Consider the following 24,315-nt stretch of genomic DNA (forward strand, 5'->3'; position numbering starts at 1 on the left):
TGTTACTTTCATTCAAATTAATTTATAGAGTAAAATTTCAATCAGTTTCATAGTGTGCAATTTTATGGAACTTGACAAGTTGATTTAATTCTAAAATGGTAAGATAAATGCAGTGGGTTAAGAGGTCAAGATACCTTTTAAACAGAGAAACAAACTAAAAGGAGTTTGTCATCAGACATCAGAACATTGTGAAACTGCAATAATTAGGATAATGTGATATTGGCAAGTGCTGGAATAGAGCTATGTAACAGTACCTGGAAACCTCTACATTGATATATTTGTGGTTTGTGTTGGAGATTGTATGGCTGATCATTGGGGAAATGATTAACTTTTCAGTTCAGTTCAGTCTTAGTCGTGTCCGACTCTTTGTGACCCCATGCACTGCAGTGTGCCAGACTTCCCTGTCCATCACCAACTCCCAGAGCTTGCTCAAACTCATGTCCATCAAGTTGGTGATGCCGTCCAATCATCTCATCCTCTGTCGTCCACTTCTCCTCTTCACTTTCTGCCATAAGGGTGGTGTCATCTGCATATCTGAGGTTATTGATATTTCTCCCAGCAATCTTGATTCCAGCTTGTGCTTCTTCCAGCCCAGCGTTTCTCATGATGTACTCTGCATATAAGTTTAATAAGCAGGGTGACAATATACAGCCTTGATATACTCCTTTTCCTATTTGGAACCAGTCTGTTGTTCCATGTCCAGTTCTAATTGTTGCTTCCTGACCTGCATATAGGTTTCTCAAGAGATAGGTTGTTGACTTAGAGTTCCTCAGATATGATTGACTCTTGAACAATAACGGTTTGAACTGCTCAGTGTTCTTATATACATGGATATAATGGATTTTTTTCAGTAAAAATTGTACCTGTAAGCAAATATGAATTTCTCAGTTTATTTTTGATGTCTAATGTTAATAATACATATACTATCTATGGTATTTTGTATCTTATAGGACAAATATTGATGTAGGTACTGACAGACAATTCATCTTGTAAACAGACTATGAAAATTTACAGTATTAGTAAATACAGAAGAGTACTGTAACTGTATTTTCCTTATGATTTTCTTAATATTTTCTATAACTTGCTTTATTGAAAGAATACAGTATATAATATAACATACAAAATATATGTTAACTGACTTTTTATGTTACCAATAAGGCTTCTGGTCAATAGTAGTCTATTACTAGTTTTTGTTTTTTGTTGTTGTTTAGTCATAAAGTCATGTCCATGTTTTGTCATAAAGTCTAAAATCACGTCTTTCAACACCATGAATGGTAGCCCACCAAGCTCCTCTGTCTATGGAATTTCCCAGGCAAGAATACTGGAGTAGGTTGCCATATCCTTCCTCAGGGGATCTTCTCAACCTGGGGCCCGAACGCAGGTCTCCTGCTTGGCAGGCAGATTCTTTACAACTGAGCCATCTACGAGGCCCATTACTAGTTTTGGGGGGAGTCAGAAGTTTATACTTGGATTGGAACTGCAAGGGGGGCTGGCACCCCTAGCGCCCTCATTGTGCAAGAGTGAACTGTATTGACCCTTTCTGTTGCTCTTCATTTCTTCCTGTATTTCCATCAAGGATACTTTTTCTTCTGCCTCAAGAATTCCATTTAATATTTATTTTTAAAATTCTGCCCAGGACATTGTATTTGTCTGGAAAAAATTTCATATGTCTTTAAATGTTTTAACTTGGTATTGAATTATAAGTTGGCAGTTATTTATAGCACTTTCAAGATGTCATTACCTTGTTTTCAGACTTTTATAATTGCTATTGAATAGTTAGATATCCATCTTATTGTTCCTTCTTTGAGGATAGTGTGTGTATTTCTGTAGCTGTTTTCAAGATAGTCTATATATTAATCTTTGATTTTCATCAGTCATATTCTGTCATGTGGAGGGGGGATAGTTTATCCTGACTGGAGCTCAAAGTTCTTGAATCTGTGACTTCCTGTCTTTTCATTATCTTTGAAATATTCTTGGCTATTTTCCTTTTAGATACTGGTTTTGCACCATCCTGTCTCTTCTCCCCTTCTGGTATTCCAGTTATATTCTTCTCCTCTGTACACTCCATCTTTTTTGTTCTCTGTGCTATTTCCACTATTTTCTGATTTATTTATTCTCTCTTCAACTGTATCGAAGTGGCTGTTAAGTACTCACCTATTTAGTTCTTAGTTTCAGTTTAATTTTCCAATCTCCTCTTCCCATTGTATCCATTTTTAATAGATTCAAGTAAGTCCTGTGGTAAAATTCTTCATCTTGTCATCACATGTTGAACATTTTAATTGCTATTATTTTCTGATTTATTTTTTATTACTCATATCTGGGTCACTTTGAGCTCTTTCTATTTACTGCACATCGTGTTTGCCTTGTTTCTTTTATTTATGTACTTATGGCGGCACTGAGTCTTCATTGCTTTGTGCGCGCTTTCTCTAGTTGTGGCAAGTGGTAGCTGTTCTCTGCTAGGGTCCCCTGGCTTCTCATTGTGATGGCTTCTCTTAAGGCTCTAGGCCCACGGACTCCAGTAGTTGCAGCATGGAGGCTCGGTAGTCGTGGCTTGCGGGCTCTACGGCACAGGCTCAGTAGTTGTACACAGGTTTAGTTGTTCTGCAGCATGTAGAATCTTCCTGGACCAGGCAGCGGTCGAACTTTTATCCCTTGCACTGAGAAGTGGATTCTTATCCACTGTGCCACCAGGGAAGTCCGCCCTGTTTCTTATTACACTTACTGATTTTTTTTTTGTTTGAATCTTGGACATTATGTATTAAAAATTATGGCGGCTCTAAATGATATTATCTTTTATCAGAGTGAATTCACCCTATATTGTGGCAGGAGGCAGAGACAGGGACACAGCCTCTTTTACTGGTTTTAAAATGTACCCATAAATTCTTTGATAGTCCTTGTGGCTCAGACAAGAACCCACCAAAGTATTCATACCTGGAGGATCCCATGAACAGAGGAGCCTGGCAGGCTACAGTCCATGGGGTCCAAAAAAGTTGGACATGACTGAGTGACTAATACTTTAACTTTCCCATTATAAGGTTCCTAATTCCTGGCTTGGGCTGTACTTAGTAGTGACAGCAAATAGGATACAAAAGTGGCAAAGTGACACTATGTAACTAAATCACTAAAGACATCGTAGCTTTCTTTCTCTTGGATTGCTTGCTCTGCTGCTGCTGCTAAGTCGCTTCAGTTGTGTTAGACTCTGTGCAACCCCACAGACGGCAGCCCACCAGGCTCCCCCGTTCCTGGGATTCTCCAGGCAAGAACGCCGGCCGGAGTGGGTTGCCATTTCCTTCTCCAGTGCATGAAAGTGAAAAGTGAAAGTGAAGTCGCTCAGTCATGTCCGACTCTTTGCGACCCCATGGACTGCAGGCCACCAGGCTCCTCCGTCCATGGGAATTTCCAGGCTTGCTCTGGGGCAGGTTAAATACCATAATAATATGGGGACAAGATAGGTTTCTTGAGGACATCAAGCAGCCTGTGCTGTCACACATGGTGAAGCACCTTGCCAACAACCATGTGAGTAAGCCCTTTGAACGTTCCAGCCCAGTCATGTCTTCCAATGACTATAGCCCCTGCCAGCATCCTGACTGTGAGCTTGTGAGATATCCTGAGCCTAAAACCCCCAGCTATACAGTTCTGTACTTTTCCTGCAGAAACTGTGAGGTAATAAATGTTATTTTTTATAGCCATTATGTTTGAGGATAAATTGTTATATAGCAATAAGTAAGTACATTTCAATCCAGTTGGGAATTGAGCAGAACTGAAGTTTTTGGACTCAACTTATTTTGATTTTCCTCCTTTCCTGTGGTCTAGCTGTTTTGTTTTTGTTTTAAGCTGATCTGGGTATTCCAATTTTTGTCTCCCTAATAGAGTTCACTTTGAAATCAGTCACTTTGTTCTTGGCATCTTTGTATTCCTGTGTGTTTTAGTTGGCAGATGCCTAGAGAAGACATCAATGGCAAGTGTCTAGCCCACTTCTTTCTGGGATCTTAATAGTTCTTTATATCCTGGCTTTCATCAGAGCTTTCTGATGTCTTCAAACAGATATTTTAATTTTTCTTTCTTAAAAATTTTTTTAATATAGCTTCTTAAATTGTTCAAATGTAGGGGCCTCCCTCCTTCATAGCTATTCTACATAGCAATTTATGTATGTAAGTTTTCTATACATAGTAATTTATTTAAAATTTTTTAGAATATTTAAGAAATAAAGGAGCTTTTTTAAAAGTAAAAGGAAAATATTGTTCTTTCTTTTTTATAACTCCAGAGAAAGCCATGAGACTTTATAATTGTTTCTTCTGATACCTCAGGTGTTGAAGGAATTAGTGCCACTTCTAACTTTCTGTATTTATAGTAATGGTTGAATTTAGAAGTTTAAGTATTTTCTTTTTAGAGTGTAAAAAAAAAGGTAGTAACAGCTGAGCCAAAAAGCTCATAGAAGAGAAGGCTTGTGAACCAGAATATGTATGTGATGCAAAAGGAACTTGCGTAAATAGAAAGAATTTTATTATGCAGTCATTTCCAAAGATGAAAAGCATCATGGTCTAAGGCACCCAAGAACAGACCACTTCACCAGTGTTGATGCAATGAAACATTCAGTTCAGTCGCTCAGTCGCTCAGTCGTGTCCGACGCTTTGTGACCCCATGAATCGCAGCACGCCAGGTCTCCCTGTCCATCACCAACTCCCAGAGTTCACTCAGATTCAGGTCCATAGAGTCAGTGATGCCATCCAGCCATCTCATCCTCGGTCGTCCCCTTCTCCTCCTGCCCCCAATCCCTCCCAGCATCACAGTCTTTTCCAATGAGTCAACTCTTCGCATGAGGTGGCCAAAGTACTGGAGTTTCAGCTTTAGCATCATTCCTTCCAAAGAAATCCCAGGGCTTATCTCCTTCAGAGTGGATTGGTTGGATCTCCTCGCAGTCCAAGGGACTCTCAAGAGTCTTCTCCATCACCACAGTTCAAGAGCATCAATTCTCCGGCACTCAGCCCTCTTCACAATCCAACTCTCACACCCATACATGACCACAGGAAAAACCATAGCCTTGACTAGATGGACCTTGGTTGGCAAAGAAATAATGTCTCTGCTTTTGAATATGCTATCTAGGTTGGTCATAACTTTTGTTCCAAGGAGTAAGTGTCTTTTAATTTCATGGCTGCAGTCACCATCTGCAGTGATTTTGGAGCCCCCCAAAATAAAGTCTGACACTGTTTCCACTGTTTCCCCTAAAGTGATGGGACCAGATGCCATGATCTTCGTTTTCTGAATGTTGAGCTTTAAGCCAACTTTTTCACTCCTCTTTCACTTTCATCAAGAAGCTTTTTAGTTCCTCTTCACTTTCTGCCATAAGGGTGGTGTCATCTGCATATCTGAGGTTATTGATATTTCTCCTGGCAGTCTTGATTCCAGCTTGTGTTTCTTCCAGTCTAGCGTTTCTCATGAGGTACTCTGCATATAAGTTAAATAAGCAGGGTGACAATATACAGCCTTGACGTACTCCTTTTCCTATTTGGAACCAGTCTGTTGTTCCATGTCCAGTTCTAACTGTTGCTTCCTGACCTGCATATAGGTTTCTCAAGAGGCAGGTCAGGTATTCCCATCTCTTTCAGAATTTTCCACAGTTTATTGTGATCCACACAGTCAAAGGCTTTGGCATAGTCAATAAAGCAGAAATAGATGTTTTTCTAGAACTCTCTTGCTTTTTTGATAAAATCAGCTTAAACATCAGGAAGTTCATGATTCACGTATTGCTGAAGCCTGGCTTGGAGAATTTTGAGCATTACTTTACTAGCATGTGAGATGAGTGCAACTGTATGGTAGTTTGAGCATTCTTTGGCATTGCCTTTGTTTGGGATTGGAATGAAAACTGACCTTTTCCAGTCCTGTGGCCACTGCTGAGTTTTCCAAATTTGTTGGCATATTGAGTGCAGCACTTTCACAGCATCATCTTTCAGGGTTTGAAATAGCTCAACTGGAATTCCATCACCTCCATTAGCTTTGTTCGTAGTGATGCTTCCTAAGGCCCACTTGACTTCACATTCCAGTATGTCTGGCTCTAGGTGAGTGATCACACCATCGTGATTATCTGGGTCATGAAGATCTTTTTTGTACAGTTCTCCTGTGTATTCTTGCCATCTCTTCTTCATATCTTCTGCTTCTGTTAAGTCCATACCATTTCTGTCCTTTATTGAGCCCATCTTTGCATGAAATGTTCCCTTGGTATCTCTAATTTTCTTGAAGAGATCTCTAGTCTTTCCCATTCTGTTGTTTTCCTCTATTTCTTTGCTTTGATTGCTGAAGAAGGCTTTCTTATCTCTTCTTGCTATTCTTTGGAATTCTGCATTCAGATGCTTATATCTTTCCTTTTCTCCTTTGCTTTTCGCCTCTCTTCTTTTCACAGCTATTTGTAAGGCCTCCCCAGACAGCCATTTTGCTTTTTTGCATTTCTTTTCCATGGGGATGGTCTTGATCCCTGTCTCCTGTACAATGTCACGAACCTCCATCCATAGTTTATCAGGCACTCTATCTATCAGATCTAGGCCCTTAAATCTATTTCTCACTTCCACTGTATAATCATAAGGGATTTGATTTAGGTCATACCTGAATGGTCTAGTGGTTTTCCCTACTTTCTTCAATTTCAGTCTGAATTTGGTAATAAGGAGATCATGATCTGAGCCACAGTCAGCTCCTGGTCTTGTTTTTGTTGACTATATAGAGCTTCTCCATCTTTGGCTGCAAAGAATATAATCAATCTGATTTCGGTGTTGACCATCTGGTGATAGTAATGAAACAGTAACATTACTATTGTCTAAAAAATAAGCTTTACATTGAACTTCATATGAAGAAATGTTTGTGGAGATACAAAGGAGAAAATAGTAGTTACCAGCCATAGTATTAAACTTTCTGCTGTTTTGCATGGGCTCCTTCCTATTCGTTATTAATACTTATTTAATCTTACATTTATTACATGTCTCTCTTTAACCAAGTCTCCTGCCCCCGAAACACTCAGCTAGTAAATAAATGGCAGAGCCAGATTTAGACCCAGACAAATTTGTCTCCAGATCCCTTCTGTTAGGCTACTTTATTGTAACATTACCTGGAGAATTTTAATTACTAATTTTAGACACAGAAGTCTTTCACCGAGGTAGAATATAAGTAGAAACATAGGTGCATCTAGAAGACCATGAAAATCATCAGTGTCCTCAGTTTTCCTCCCAGGTATGGTTTCTTAAAAAAGCCATCTCTGGAACCAGTCAGTGGAACAGTTACATATGAAAGTTACATATCATTAAATGCTTGTGGAATTACAGTCTTTAGTGGAATTCATTTAGATGTATAAATGAATTTCTCAATATAAGCATTAGCAACTTCACATGTACTCACAAATTTTAAAACAACATTGATGTATAATACCTACTGAAAAGTGCACAAATAGTAATTAGTAATAGTTATATTCAAATAGTAATAGTTATATTCCTGAGTATTCAGGAATTAATAAGGAACAGAGAATTCCTGACAGATCCAAAACAGCACACAGGAATCCTCCTGTTAAATGCTTCCTGACAATTCCCCCTATTTTATTATATTTGTAAAAAAGGTCTTGACCAAATGAGTTTGGTTAGTATTAACCAACCTTATAGAAAGCGGATGGTAAACAACAAATATAATTATCAAGACAATCACCAAAGTTATAGTTCCAGACCCAATACTGTGGGTAATACTTTGAAACAAGTCTTGTGGGTCTAGCCCGGATAATTTGTTCAGCTAAAGTTTCCAAATTAGGGGAATAGGGCAGATTTATTAGAAAAGGGTTTAAAGATTTTCTTTTGCAGTAATTGTGCATTCAGAGAGGCATTATCGTGTATATTTTGTAAATAAAATTTGATTTGTTCCCAGTTGTAGGCACTATGATTGATTTGAACAGGAGTAACACAAAATTGAGAAAGAAATAGAGGAGTTAATAGTTTGCAATTAATACAAGTTACAGAACATAAAAGTCTTATTAAATTGTAAATTTTCTATGGCTATAACAAAAGAAAGTGGGACACAGGCCTGTATAAAATATGACTGATTATAGCAGAAGAAATAGTTACTATGACCACGACTGGTCCCTATGAAATGTCCGGTCCAAGTCCCAAGTTCTTCCGTGCTCTGGTGCTTGCAGCAAGTTTCCAAATGGCCCATTGTTCAGGCCCACTCTGTTTATCAAGGACAATCCTAGGACGAGGTGGGGCTAATCCACCATCAAGCCACTCAAGAAGTCCTTTGTCATAGTAATGGTCCATCATAGTGTCAGTGACCTTCCATATCACACAGTGTTGTTAATATCATCTGAGCAGTCAGATAACCACATACCCTGGGGTCCCCAATCAACAATTGTATGATTAGCCACAAGCATTGATTTTCTTGATTTGGTTTGACATTTGTCCCAACGAACTCTTTGCATAATGTTCTTTGTTCTTTCCCTAACTCTTTCCCTAAAGTCTCAGTAGTATAAACATGGTTTACAGACAAAGAAAGGGCAGTAAATAATCCAAGCAATGTCTGAAGTCTTCTTTTGGAGGCAGGACGAAAGCCCAAGTTTGTTGGCTGATGTTTATGCACAATTTTGCTGGGCCCATGCACAAGGAAAGGACTTCATAGCCTAAAGAAATGTTAATTAGTTTTCTTTCCTCCCCTTGGTGTGAGGTCCCTTTCATGTACTAGGGAGAAGGCATATGTATAGTGTCATTAGTTGAAATGATTGGTCCTCTCACTGTCCATTCGACCACCTGTAATAGAGGGGGGTTAGGTATTAGTCCAAGTTCAAGTTAGGGGAGGTACAGACCAAAAGACTGAGCATTGCCAGGAGAATGTATTCAGGTCTCAGAGGCGATCCCTGTTGAGAGACCAAATTTTCAGCTTGATTAGTAAGGGTTTTTATTTGTCCCCAAGTGGGGAGATCATAGGGGTGATGCCGCCGAGGGCGATGCTTTCTGGAGATCTTTAGAGCAGACATAGCCTGTATTGGAATTTCTTCTTCCTGGGGTCCTTGTTGTCCCATCTCCATTTTGAAGGCCGGGGGCCCCCTTGGGTCAAATCTTAAGAAGAGGTTAAAAAATTTAAAACAAATAAAGCTGTATTAACAATAGTTATAGGTTTGGAAAATATCTTATGTTCGAATCTAGTAAAGTCTGCTTTAGATAAGGAAAACAGTAGTGTACCTGTGTATCCCCATGTTTTAATTTTTTTATTTGTAACTTTAGTGCGTGATGTGTTTGACTATGTCTTATGTCTGCGGATTATAAGGAATACCTGTAATATGTATAATAGGAAAAGATTGTAAAAGTTGTTTAAAGTGTCTAGAAATATGGGCAGGGTATAACATGTTGTGTAGCTTTACCACAAAGAGGTGTGGCCCAGATAGAAGAGGAATTTGTGTCTATACAGACGTGTAGGAAAGAAAATGGAGAAAGTTCAGGTCAATGAGTTATATCCATTTGTCATAATTCATTAGGTTGTAAATCGCGAGGATTAATACCTTGTGCGATGTGTCGAAGATGTAGGGGTCTACAACTAGAGCAATTACTAATAATTTCTTTAGCCTGGTGGTATGGGATTTTCCATAGCTGGTGTAGGGAGCCAGCATTGTTATGCAACAGAGCATGCTGTTCCTCTGGAGTAGCAAAGGAAACCAGTTTATCAGCTTGTTCGTTATCATAAGTCATGGGGCCCGGAAGACAAGAATGTGTTCGAATATGTGTAATATAAATGGGAGAATTGTGGTTTCTAACAACAGATTGTAGTTCGAAAAAAAGTCATTGAATAATAGGTTGATTGGAGTTTATGATGGAGGTTTTTATATTTTTTAATACAAAAACAGAATATATAGAGTCAGAGACTATATTAATGGGGTAAGGATGTAGGCAAATAACTTGAATAAGAACATATAATTCATTTTGTTGAGCAGAATGAAATTTAGTATTAAAAGACTTTATATTCCTTAAGAGACCAGAATGAAGCTTTGGCGTTTTTAGTCCCAGCTATATAAAAGACCTCGGCCTGTGGTATAGGCTGTGAGCTGATAATCCGAGAAATAATTCAGTATATTTGAAGAAATTCCACAGCTTACCAAAAGGATAATAAAATGAAATTTCTCCAAAATATTTCTGAAAAGCTATTTGGAAATCGGTAGAAATTTGTAAAGCGTTCTCAAATTGAGATTTATTGATAGGTATTACAATTTTATGAGGATCGGAGCCAATTAGAGTTTTAGTCCTATTTCTTTTATTGATAATGATTAGAGCAATTAAATCAAGGTAGGGTGTAAATGACTTATTTCCCTAAAACGGGTATAGATCCATTTTACTGGATGTTCTTGTTGGGCAAGAAGTCCTGTGGGAGAATGAGGAGAGGGGAGTATAAACAATTCTAGAGGTAAATCTAGTTTGATGTGAGTAAGAAATTGTTTTTGTAATTTATTTTGCACCAAATAAGAGTTCCTCTCCTGCCTCTTGAGAGAGTGAACGAGGGCTATTTAAATCAGGATTTCCTTCTAAAGTATTAAATAGGTTATTCAGTTGATAATTAGCAACGCCTAAAGAAGGTCTACAGATGGTGACTGCAGCCATGAAATTAAAAGACGCTTACTCCTTGGAAGAAAAGTTATGATCAACCTAGATAGCATATTCAAAAGCAGAGACATTACTTTGCCGACTAAAGTCCGTCTAGTCAAGGCTATGGTTTTTCCTGTGGTTATGTATGGATGTGAGAGCTGGATTGTGAAGAAGGCTGAGTGCCGAAGAATTGATGCTTTTGAACTGTGGTGTTGGAGAAGACTCTTGAGAGTCCCTTGGACTGTAAGGAGATCCAACCAGTCCATTCTGAAGGAGATCAGCCCTGGGATTTCTTTGGAAGGAATGATGCTAAAGCTGAAACTCCAGTACTTTGGCCACCTCATGCGAAGAGTTGACTCATTGGAAAAGACTTTGATGCTGGGAGGGATTGGGGGCAGGAGGAGAAGGGGACGACAGAGGATGAGATGGCTGGATGGCATCACTGACTCTATGGACCTGAATCTGAGTGAACTCCGGGAGTTGGTGATGGATAGGGAGGCCTGGCGTGCTGCGATTCATGGGGTCGCAAAGAGTCAGACACGACTGAGCTACTGAACTGAACTGAAAGAAGGTCTAATCCAATTAGTATCACCTAAGAGCTTTTGAAAATCATTTAAGGTTGATAAATTATCAGTATGGATCTGAGTTAGTTGAGGAGTAATGCGTTTCCTATTAACAACGAACCCCAAGTAATGGTACGGTATAGAGGTTTGAATTTTTTCAGGGGCAATGATTAATCTAAAGTTTTTAAAGCATAGTTGAGCTATATCAAACATGTTTTCAGTTTTTAAGATAGATGGAGCCGAAAACAATATACCATCCATATAGTGAATAACAAGAAAGTTAGGAAACTGCTTTGTTGCAGGCTCAAGGGCTTTGGCTACATAGTACTGACACATGGTAGGAGAATTCATCATCTCTTGTGGTGGCAGTACAGTCTATTGGTACCATTTATGAGGTCCAATATGATTAGGATAAGGGAGAGAGAAAGCGAATCTCTCTTGATCTAAAGGGTGTAAAGGTATATTAAAAAAGCAATCTTGTAAATCAATAATATGCCAATTTTAAGGAATAGTGGTAGGTGGTGGGATTCCTGGTTTTAATGCACCCATAGGTTTCATAGATGCATTAACTTTTCTAAGGTCTGTTAGGAGGCGCTATTTGTTAGATTTTTTTTTTTTTTAATGACAAAAATAGGAGAGTTCCAAGGAGAACAAGATTCTTCAATATGTTTTAATTCTAGTTGTGTATCTATAAGTTCCTTAGCCGCCTGTAATTTCTCTTTCATGAGGGGCCACTGCTCTGTCCAAATAGGCTTGTCATATTTCCAGGTTATTTTAATAATTGTATTGTTTGTTAAATGAGCAGTGGCCCCCAGGAAAGGTGTGGGATGTATAAGCTCAAAATGGATTAAGGATCTAAATATAAGACCAGAAACTATAAAACTCCTAGAGGAGAACGTAGGCAAAACACTCTCCGACATAAATCACAGCAGGATCCTCTATGATCCACCTCCCAGAATACTGGAAATAAAAGCAAAAATAAACAAATGGGATCTAATTAAAATTAAAAGCTTCTGCACAACAAAGGAAACTATAAGCAAGGTGAAAAGACAGCCTTCGGAATGGGAGAAAATAGCAAATGAAGCAACTGACAAACAGCTAATCTCAAAAATATACAAGCAACTTATGCAGCTCAATTCCAGAAAAATAAATGACCCAATCAAAAAATGGGCCAAAGAACTAAATAGACATTTCTCCAAAGAAGACATACAGATGGCTAACAAACACATGAAAAGATGGTCAACATCATTCATTATCAGAGAAATGCAGATCAAGACCACAATGAGGTACCATTTCACAGCAGTCAGAATGGCTGCGATCGAAAAGTCCACAAGCAATAAATACTGAAGAGGGTGTGGAGAAAAGGGAACACTCTTACACTGTTGGTGGAAATGCAAACTAGTACAGCCACTATGGAGAACAGTGTGGAGATTCCTTAAAAAACTACAAATAGAACTGTCTTATGACCCAGCAATGCCACTGCTGGGCATACACACTGAGGAAACCAGAATTGAAAGGGACACGTGTACCCCAGTGTTCATCGCAGCACTGTTTATAATAGCCAGGACATGGAAGCAACCTAGATGTCCATCAGCAGACAAATGGATAAGAAAGCTGTGGTACATATACACTATGGAGTATTACTCAGCCATTAAAAAGAATACATTTGAATCAGTTCTAATGAGGTGGATGAAACTGGAGCTGATTATACAGAGTGAAGTAAGCCAGAAAGAAAAACACCAATACAGTATACTAACACATATATATGAAATTTAGAAAGATGGTAATGATAACCCTATATGCGAGACAGCAAAAGAGACACAGATGTAAAGAACAGACTTTTGGACTCTGTGGGAGAGGGAGAGGGCGGAATGATTTGGGAGAATGACATTAAAACATGTATACTATCATGCAAGAAACGAATTGCTAGTCTAGGTTCGATACAGGATACAGGATGCTTGGGGCTGGTGCCCTGGATAACCCAGAGAGATGATATGGGGAGGGTGGTGGGAGGGAGGTCCAGGGTTGGGAACTCATGTACACCTGTGGTGGATTCATGTCAATGTATGGCAAAACCAATACAGTATTGTAAAAAAATAAAATTTAAATATAAAAAAAGCATATATCTTTTCCTTAGCAACTATGAAGTGTCTTGTATATTAGCATTTTATAGATTGGTGAATATATTTATTATAATATATATTCTTTATATATAAATATATATTTATATTTATATCAATATATTGTACATTATATAATATATTTATTAAAGTTTAAAATCTCTTTAGTTTTTCTGTAAGAAAAACTTTTTGTAAGAGGAAGTTAATGTTTAGTAATTAATGTTTTAAAATCTTATTTTATTTAGAAATGACCTAGCTATTTAATAAACTTTTATTATTTAGTTTAGTACAACTCTAGAAATTTAAGTTATTCCAATCCTAAGAGATTGTTTTAGATTATAATAACAGATAATAATAGATTATTCTATTAAAAATATAATTATTTTTAATAGATTTATCTAAAAGTTTTTATCTCATTTTAATATATATATAAAGCGGAGAAGGCAGTGGCAACCCACTCCAGTACTCTTGCCATGGACGGAGGGGCCTGGTAGGCTACAGTCCATGGGGTCACTAGGAGTTGGACACGACTGAGCGACTTCACTTTCACTTTTCACTTTCATGCATTGGAAGAGGAAATGGCAACCCATTCCAGTGTTCTTGCCTGGAGAATCCCAGGGACAGGGGAGCCTGGTGGGCTGCTGTCTATGGGGTCACACAGAGTCGGACACGACTGAAGCGACTTAGTAGTAGTATATATATAGAGTTACCTTTTTGTTGACAGATTTAGTTTACCTTAAACCTAGGCATAATAAAAGTATTATATAATGTAGTGACTTAAGATGTGTCTTAATTAGATTAGCAATTATATTTAAATTATATTTATATTTAAATAAACATGTTTAGTATTAAATATTTTTCAGTTCACGTGAATTTGAATTTAAATAAAGCTCATTAACTTCATACTATCTAAAAACAAAGCTGGTATATCAATGGCAGCACTGCCGGATGTTGAGGGTTTGAGGGAAAAGATGGAATTTGCCTCAGGTTTTTGTTGAAGGAGACCAGGGGGGGTCCTTGCTTGGAGTTTTCTGGAATAGGTTTTCTTTCAATATCAGATTTAGACTTACAGTCTTTGCCCCAATGCATTCCTCTATGGTAGCAAGGGCAGATTTTTGGAGGTTTTTAATTTTTATATATATCAGTTCAGTTCAGTCGTTCAGTCGTGTCCGACTCTTTGCGACCCCATGAATCGCAGCACACCAGGCCTCCCTGTCCATCACCATCTCCCAGAGTTCACTCAGACTCATGTTCATCGAGTCCGTGATGCCATCCAGCCATCTCATCCTCTGTCATCCCCTTCTCCTCCTGCCCCCAATCCCTGCCAGCATCAGAGTCTTTTCCAATGAGTCAGCTCTTCGCATGAGGTGGCCAAAGTACTGAAGCTTCAGCTTTAGCATCATTCCTTCCAAAGAAATCCCAGGGCTGATCTCCTTCAGAACTGGTTGGATCTCCTTGCAGTCCAAGGGACTCTCAAGAGTCTTCAACACCACAGTTCAAAAGCATCAATTCTTTGGCGCTCAGCCTATATATATATATTTTTTTAGCTTTCTTAAGGCCATCTGTTTTTAAATGGTTCTTATTTCTACATGTAAAGCATCCTTTATTTCCCTTTCTTAAGGCAGCAGCTATTGTTTCAGCTACCATTTGCATCTTTTGAGTTTCTAATCCTAGATTGTGACAAGCCTTCAAATAATCAATAATAGTCCCTTTCTCATGAATTGGAGCTATAGCTTTTTGACATTCCTGATTTGCATTATCATAAGCAAGTAATTTCTCTAGTTGCCTTTTGGCTTCTTCTCCAATTACAGTACGGGAAATAGCAGTTTCTAATCTAGCTAAAAAATCAGCACACGTTTCATTAGATTAAATAAGTGATGAAATAAAGAAGAAAAGTGATGGGGCTTTCCAGCCTTTTGATCCATGTCTTAGTACTTACCGGCCTCAATAGGCCCTTGAGGTCACTCCCTCCGATCTGCCAAGTGCACCAGGATCCTGTTCAGGTGCCACTTGTTGAGGTCCTTTAATGGACCGGAACCTGGTGGTCCGGAGTCAACCGATAAGAAAGTAAAGGAGAGAGAAAGAGGCTGATATTCGTTGGTTTACGCAGAAAGCCAATAAAGCCCCTGCATGGGGCTTGCTCTGTTGACGGAGGCCTCAGACACCCTCTTGATGGGGTGAAGGCGCAGGGTGCCTTCTCAAGAAGGTCTTAGAAGCCCAGGCAGGAAAGTGAACTCAGAGAGCCTCTGTGCTCCAGGAGATCAGCCTGAAAAAGAGAGAGAGGGAGAGGGAAAGAGAGAGAGAGAAGGAAAGATACAGGGACCAGAGCTCTGATGGAGCAAAGGTGTTTTAATCAACATGGTGTGGGCATATATACTGTCTTACAAGGTAGTTATTCTCAACAAAGATAAAGATTAAACTTCCAGACTTAAAAAACATAGACGATCCATATTAAAGAGAGAGAGTTGTAAACAATCACTTTTACCGTGTGGTTCACAAGAAGGAAGAGGGTACTTATCACCATATAGAAACACTAATGAAGGAAATGCCTGGATTCCTCAGTCCCAGGAGAGGCTTGCCTCGCCTCTTAATTCCTGAGTATTCAGGAATTAATAAGGAACAGAATTCCTGACAGATCCAAAACAGCACACAGGAAGCCTCCTGTTAAATGCTTCCTGACAAATGATGAGTGCAAAGAAGTTCTAGAAGGAAATTAAATGTGCTACTCCAGAGCACGTGAACGACAAGAAAGAAGCGACCTTATTGCTGATATAGAGAAAGTTTTAAAGGCCTGGATAAGATCAACCAGAACATTCGCTAAGCCAAAGCCTAACCCAGAGCAAGGCTCTAACTTCAATTCTATGAAGGATTAGAGTGATGATGAGGAAGCTGCAGAAAAAATGTTTCAGAGATTGGTTCATGAGGTTTAAGGGAAAAAAAACCGTATCTATAACATAAAGTGTGAGGTTAAGCAGCAAGTGCTGATGTAGAAGTTGCAGTATACTATCCAGAAGATCTGCCAAAGATAATTAACAAAGGTGGTAACATTAAACAAAAGTGTAGATGAAGCCATCTTATTTTGCAAGAAGATGACGTCTAGAACTTTCATAACAGAGAAGTTAATGTCTGGCTTCAAAATTTGAAAGGACATTGGGACATCCTTGTTGGTCCAGGGGCTGAGACTCCAACCTCCCAATGCAGGTGGCCCAGGTTTGATCCCTGGGGAGGGAACTAGATCCCACATGCCACAACTAAGTTTGCATGTTGCAGCTAAAAGATCTTGCATGCCACAATGAAGATTAAAGATCCCGAGTTCTGCTACTAAAACCCAGGGCAGCCTAATTAATTAATTTTTAAAAGTCTGACCTCCTTGGGCCCTGAGTTTTAAAAGAAAAAAAAAAAATTCAAAGGACAAGCTGACTCTCTTTTTGAAGGCTAATATAGCTGATGACTTTTAAATTGAAGCCAGTGCTCACTTACCCTTCCAAAAATCTCAGGGCTCCTAAGAATTAGGCTAAATCTACTTTGCTTGTGCTGTATAAGTAGAGCAACCATGCCTGGCTGAGAGCATACCCAGGCTTAAATTACTGCATGTTTTACTCAACTGCATGTTTGAGCTCTACTGCTCAGAAAAAAGTTTCCTCTTGAAATTTACTGCTCATTGACAATATACCTGGCCACCCAAGAGCTCTGATGGTGATATACAGTGGGATTAATGTTCTTTTCATGCCTGCTAACAGAACATCTTTGCTGCAGCCCATGGATCAAGAAGTAATTTCAACTTTCAACTTTATTATTTCACATATTTTGTTTAGCTGTTGCTGCTATAGATAGTGATTCCTGCAATGGATCTGAGCAAAGTAATTTGAAAACTTTCTGGAAAGGAATTACCATTCTAGATACATTAAGAACATTCATGAGTCATGACAAGAAATCAAAAGGTCAACATTAACAGAAGTTTGGAGGAGGTTGATTTTAAATTTCATGGATGGCTTTGAGGGGTTCAGGACTTCAGTGGAGGAAATAATGGTAAATGTGGTGGAATAGCAAGAGAACTAGAAGCGGAGCCTGAAGATGACTGAATTGCTGCAATCTCATGATAAACTTTGATGGACAAACAAACAAACTGGTTTCTTGAGATGGATCTATTCTTGTTGGAGATCCTGTGAAGACTGTTAAAGGGACAACAAAGGATTTAGAATATTACATAAATTTAGTTGATAAAGCAGTGACTAAGTCTGAGAAGATTGACTCCAATTTTTAAAGAAGTTTTTCCGTGGATAAAATGCTAATGCTACAGAAACACCAGTCGCTTTGTGATGGGATGAGTTAATTCATGCAGCAGATTTAACTGTTATCTTAAGCAATTGCCATAGACACCCCAGCCTCAGCAACCACCACCACCCTGATTGGTCAGCAGCCATCAACACTGACACAAGATCATCCATCAGCAAAAAGATTACAACTTACTGAAGGCTCAAATGATGGGTTAGCATCTTTTAGCAATTAAGTATATTTAAATAAAGGTATGTACATTATTTTAATGCATTTTCACACTTAATAGACTACTGTGTAGTATACAGCACAGTATAGTATAGTAAACATTACTTTTATATGCACTGGAAAATCAAAAAAATTCATGTGATCCACTTTATTGATGTATTTGCTTAATATTACTATGGTCTGGAATCAGGTATGCGTTGTCTCTGTGGTCTGCCTGTATTCATTTTAATTGTTTCCTTCTAATAATGAAATTAAATACTTTTTTGTGTTTGGTAGTAATTTGGGTAACTTCCTTCATTAAGTTTCTCTAAGACTTTTGTATGTTTTCCTTTTGAGTTGCCTGTCTTAAATTTTTGGTCAGATTTATTTACCAAGAATATATTTTCCCTTTCTAAGTCTTCCTGCTTCTCTAGACAAGAATACTGGAATGGGTAGCCATTGCCTTCTCTAGGCTTAGAGATTTTCCTGGGTTTTCAGCTTTTCAGATTTTCCTGACCCAGAGATCAAACCTGGATCTCCTGCATTGCAGGCAGATTATTATTTTTCTGATAAATGTTCCATTTGGTTTTAACTATTTTCTCTATCTTTCCTCAATATTTTAAAAACTAACTTTCATAGTTTGTTTTTTTTATGTTCTTGTTTTATAACTCCAGTATCACAATCATCTGTGTATATGTTTTTATCTCAGTTTCCAGTCATTTGATTCTGTCAGTGTACTTGATAATTTCTGAAGAATTGGTGAGGCTGTAGATAATATCTTCCCATAGACAAGATTTATTCTGTCTTCTGGCAGATAGAGTAGGGCCTGGTCACCTAATCTGCTCAGAGAATGGTATAAATTCAGGCCTGTTACTTTGGTTAGTCTGCTTCTACATCTAGTTCACTCTGACTTTGAAGATGTAGCCCTCAGTGGATTCCAGCTGAAAGCTTGTAGTGTTCACCAGGGCCTCTCCTCTTTGGCAGCTTCTAAATCTTTACCTTACCTCCCCAAACCAAAATTTCAATGAGACTGACAAAAATTTTACTCTGCTTTTTAAAGTTTTTCTGCTTAATGTCTTAGACTCTTAAGTAACATTATGTTTGATCTACTATAGCAGCAAATAAAGATATTGAAAACAGTAGAGCTATCAAATGAAGCATTTTGAGCTTGAGAAGAGAGTTTTGTCTGTGGTGTAATGAATATCTGAAAAGAGTTGCTTACAGTTTTTTGTAGTTAAGCAACAGAGTTAAATACAGCTATTAGTCTTCCATACACTATATGACTAGTAGAAAAAATATATACAAAATAAACTTTGTAAGTTTTGTTCGAGGCCAAAAATGAATAGAAGAGTAAAATATTGATAAAAAAATTTGGATCTGAACTTTTTTTTATTTATTGAACTTAGAAATAATAGCTTTTGTCAGAATCTCTTATTGATAATTTTGATATAAAAATTATTCAATTAAATCTGAGTTTAAAAGTATATTTAAAAAGTTGATTTCACAGGAGTGGAAGTCACTGTATGGGGAAATGTCTCCTGTTCATGAAGTATTAACTGCTAAAGGAATTGTTCTCTTGTTGTAAACATCCAGAAGACTAGGCCAAAGAAAAAAATTGTGTTCAGACATTGTTCAACAAGGAACGCAAGACTGTGATCCCTGTGAGAAAGGAAACATGAGATGCACCCAAACAATTATGCCAACTCTGTCTGGAGGCATTTTCCAAGTTGAAAAACAGGGGTGGGAGGAGCCCAAACAGCCTGCCTGGTCTCAGTACATTTAGATCAGATATTGGAGAATCTGAATTACCTAGAAGTTTTGAGGCAGAATAATAAAGAAGAGGTAATTACATAAAGGCAGAATTCAGTCTGCAAAGGGAACCCATCAAATCATTGATCACAGATCTATACAAGCAAAGAATAGAAAAATGAGAGGGTTAGGTAAATACTAATGTAAGGAAGAGGGCCAGACATTTTCTGGTGATTGCACAGAGCTGGGAACATTTTTTCTTTCTCACTGGCTATGGAACAAATGGAACAACAGTTCGAGTTCTTGGATGTGTATAGCTGTAGTGGACTAAATTAGTCCTAAACTAAAAGACTGCAGTGGACCTATCCCAAGAAGCTAAAAGGACTCAAAGCAGTCAAACCAATCCTCAGTAATTTAACTTTATGTGAGAATAAAGTCCAATACACTCTGATGGAATGAAACATCATACAACAGTGTGAATTTTACAGTGTCTGACATCTGTTAGAAAATTACTAAGCATGCAAAATATGAAAAATATAACCCATAACAAGGAGAAAACCAAAATGATAGAAACAAACCTAGAATTAACATGGTTGATGGGCTTACCAGATAACATAAAATAGCAATTATCAATATATATTCTTCATATCCAACAATATAGAACAAAATGTCACCATGACAGGAGAAATGGAAGATATTTTAAAAATGCAAATGTACTTCTAGAAATGAGAAAGACTAAATGGAAAAATACATTAGATAGGATTAATAACAAAATAGATAACTACTGACTTTTTAAGAATCAGTGAAATATCATCAGAAACTGTTCAAACAAAAGCATGAGGGGAAAAAAAAGCACAGAGCATGAGAAACTTGAAGAATTGTATCAATCAGTCTAATATATATATATATATCATTGTAGTCATCACTAGGCAGGGGGCAGGAAAATATATCTAAAATTTATCCAAATTTGATGAAAATTCTAAACCCATAAATAGAAAGGAACAAAGGTTAACAAACCTAAGAAGAAGAAGCAAAAGGAAAGCACATCAAACCAGATTGCTAAAAATCAGTGTTGACAAGGAAATCGTAAAAGCAACCAGAGAGAAAAGACACATTACATGGAAAGGAACAAAAATAGAATGTGGATTCTCACTGTAAACTATTCAAACTTTAAAGATGTTGAAGCAAGACATCTCTAAAGTACTGAAGTGGAGCAACATCTCTAATTGATTAAAAGAGAAACTGTCTCAGTTTCTGCAATTCTACACTCAGTGAAAATATCTTTCAGACGTGTACAAGAAAAACGGACTTTTTCACACTAAAAAAAAAAAGTGAAAATACATCAGCAGCAGACCTGAACTACAGGAGTATAAAGGAGCTTCTTCAGGTAGAAGGAAAATAATACCAGATGGAAAATTGGATCTATGCAAAGGTGAAGTAATGAAGAGTGCTAGAAGTTATAAATATGTGGATAAATATAAAATATTTTATTGTGTTTCTGTATCGGGTATCTATGTGTGCTCAGTCATGGACTGTAGCCTGCCAGACTTCTCTGTCCATGAAATTTTCCAGACAAGAATACTGTAGTGGATTGTCGTTTACTGCTCTAGGGGATCTTCCTGACCTAGGGATCGAACCCACATCTCTTGCATCTCCTGCATTGGTGGACAGATTCTTTACCACTGCTCCACCTGGGAAGACCCGTATAGGGTCTGTGTCTGTGTATATATCCCACTGTTCCTCTGTACTATGTGGTATGTGTATATATGTTATATATAATACTGTTTTCTTATAGTATTTCTATATACAGGCAATAAACAATTTAAAATTTTAAATTAATGCCACTTATGAATATAATATCATCAAAGAATGTGATATTCATAGGAGTAAATTACCAGAATATATATATAAGACCTAACTTCAGAACTACAAAGTAGACTCCAGATTTCTAATCTAGCATGTGAGGTGTCATCACTCCATACTAACAAGTAAAAAGCTGAACAAACTGAAAACAATCAACCACTCATCTTTGATCCACCACAGAAGTAAGGTCATTGAGCAAACTACTGCCCCTCAAATTGGAGAGAGAAACAGGCAGAAATTGAGAATCAAACATCCTGGAACAGGATCAGAAACCTCCACGGCAACCACTGCTGGGGTAGGGAATCCCAAATTGTAATTGCTGAAGGCTCAGAGTAGATAAATCTCAGAGTTAAAAACTCCAAGGCAGGTGGAAGGGGGGCAGTGTCCTGGTATTGGAGAAGGCACAGTTTTGTGAGTTTTACCTATACGAGCTCTACTGATCTTCACTGGAAAAAAATTCTTTCTTGCTTCCAGCATGGGCAAGGTAAAAAGAAGCTTTTGAATAGGCCTGCCCTCAGGAGAAACTATTACCAGAGATTAACCTACCTGGGAGAAAGAAAACATCCAACATGTGCTCCCTTTAGCATTACACATGGAGGAGAGAAATAGCCAACTCCAGACCCCTCTCGCCGTCCTGTCCCACCTAAGAGGGCTGTGGGGACAGAGACGCACTAGTGAATTTCACATTCTAGGGGCACGGGCTCACTAAAAGGCCTAATCATAGGAAAAGTAGAGTGCCTCCTCTTCCCGCACATTTTACCACTGCATTACTGAAGGCCTGTTTACCATAGTTCCTTTTAACCAGTAGATCATGTCTACCTTTCAACAGAAAAGTGACCAGACTAAAAAGCAAAAACACAATTTGAAGATACCAAACAAGCATCAGAACCAGAGTCAGATATGACAGGAATGTTGAAATTATCAAACCAGGAATTTTTTAGAAACTATGACTAATGTACTTTAATGGAAAGAGACAAAATCCAAGAACTGGTTGGTAATGTAAACAGAGAGATGGAAATTCTAAGAAAAATGCTTGAGATAAAAACTACCGACAGAATTGACAAAAGCTGTTTATAGGTTTATTAGTTAGACATTGCTGAGAAAAGCAATGGCTGACTTTAATTATTTGACTAAGAGGGGGGAAAAAATGACAGTAACAACCCAGAATATCCAAGAGCTCAGGTCGCCTACCTACAAAGGGAATTACATATGCATAATAGGAATTCCGGAAGGAAGAAAGAAAGGAACAAAAGCAATGCTTGAAGTAACAGTGACTAAGAATTTCTCCCAAATAAACGTTAGAGACCAAACCACAGATCCAGGGAGCTCAGAGAATACCAAGCAGGATAAATACCAAACAGCTACACCTAAACATAATTTAAACTTCAGAAAATTGAAGCTATCTTGAAAGCCAAGGGAAAAGCACCTTATCCATGGAGGAGCTAAGGTAAGAGTTACATCAACTTCTCCTTTAAACTATAGAAACAATAAGAAAGTAGAGTGAAGTATTTCAAGTGTTATGAGAACAAAATTTACCAACCCAAAATGCTTTGCACTGTGGACGTATCCGTCAAAGTTGAAGGAGAAATAGACTTTCTCAGACAAACAAAAATTTAGGGTATTAGTTGCCAATAGATCTGCTTTACAGGAAATGTTAAAAATTTTTCATAGAGAAGGAAAATGGTATGTCAGAAAATGAGATCTACATAAAGAAAAGGAAAAACGTGAACATAAAGTAGAACCTTTTATTTTTCTTCTTAGTTGATTTAACTGATAAGAGTTTGTTCAAATTAATAGCAACAGTGTATTTGCTTGTGTATGCATGTGTGTGCTCGTTAACACTTACTATAAGTGAAATAAATGGCAGCAGTGATTCAAGGAACAGAAAGAGGAGTTAGGGATATTTTATTATTATAAGGTACTTGTAGGGGCTTTATCAGTGACTCAACAGAAAAGAATCTGCCTGCCATGCAGGAGATGCGGGTTCAATTCCTGGGTGGGGAAGAGCCCCTGGAGGAGGAAATGGCAACCCACTCCAGTATTCTTGTTGGAAAATTCTATGGACAGAGGCGCCTGATGGGCTACAGTTAATGGAATCACAGAGTCAGATGTAACTGAGAATGAAGGTACTCCTTTTGAAACAGTGTAGAATTTATTTGACAACTGACTTGGATTAGTTGTCAATGTATATTGCAAACTCTAGGGCAGCTACTAATTAAAATAGTCTAATATGCTAAAAAAGGAGAGAAAATAGAATCATATAAAATGTAGTTTTATTCATAATTGCCAAAACTTGCCCCAGGATGTCCTTCCATAAGTGAATGGATAAACAAATGTGGTACATATAGACAATAGAATACTATTTAGTGCTTAAAAAAAAAAAGAAAAATAAGCTATCAAGCTATGAAAAGACATGGAGGAAACTTAAATGTGTATTATTAAGTGAAACAAAGCCAATCTGAGAAAGCCATATACTGATTTCAACTACATGACATTCTAGAAAAGGTAAAACTATGGAGATAGTAAGAAATCAAATCTTGTCAGAAGTTAGTAGGGAGAGATGAATAGGCAAAGCACTGAGGATTTGGGGGCAGTGAAACTATTTTATATTATACTGTAATGGTGGATACTTGTCATTATACATTTGTCAAAATCCATAGAACATCCTAACACTAAGAGTAAATGCTACTGTGGGACTTCCCTGGTGGTCCAGTGGCTGACTTTCTGCTCCCAATGCAGGGGCCTTGGATTTGATCCCTGGTCAAGGAACCAGATCCCACATGCCACAGCTGACATCCTGCCTGCCACAACTAAAGGTCCCTGTGCCACAACTAAGACCCTGTACAGCCAAATAGTTGTAAAAGAGTGGATGCTATTGTAAACTATGAACTTTGCCAATAATGGTAATGTTAGCAGAGTTTCATCAGTTGTAACAAGAGTACCACT

The 24,315-nt window shown here is 37.9% G+C and overlaps 1 protein-coding gene and 1 long non-coding RNA gene across 7 annotated transcripts in view; both read left to right on the top strand.

The window, feature by feature from the left end:
• Positions 1–24,315, top strand: part of ATF7IP2 (activating transcription factor 7 interacting protein 2) — a 68,382-nt gene that overhangs the window by 30,196 nt on the left and 13,871 nt on the right. The window lies entirely within an intron of this gene.
• Positions 3,415–20,837, top strand: LOC120855676. Its single transcript, XR_005719286.1, has 2 exons — positions 3,415–4,600; positions 20,267–20,837. It is a non-coding gene; the product is annotated as an uncharacterized LOC120855676 (long non-coding RNA).

The sequence above is a fragment of the Oryx dammah genome, unplaced genomic scaffold (genome assembly GCF_014754425.2).
Source record: "Oryx dammah isolate SB20612 unplaced genomic scaffold, SCBI_Odam_1.1 HiC_scaffold_2, whole genome shotgun sequence".
Taxonomy (NCBI): Eukaryota; Metazoa; Chordata; class Mammalia; order Artiodactyla; family Bovidae; genus Oryx; species Oryx dammah.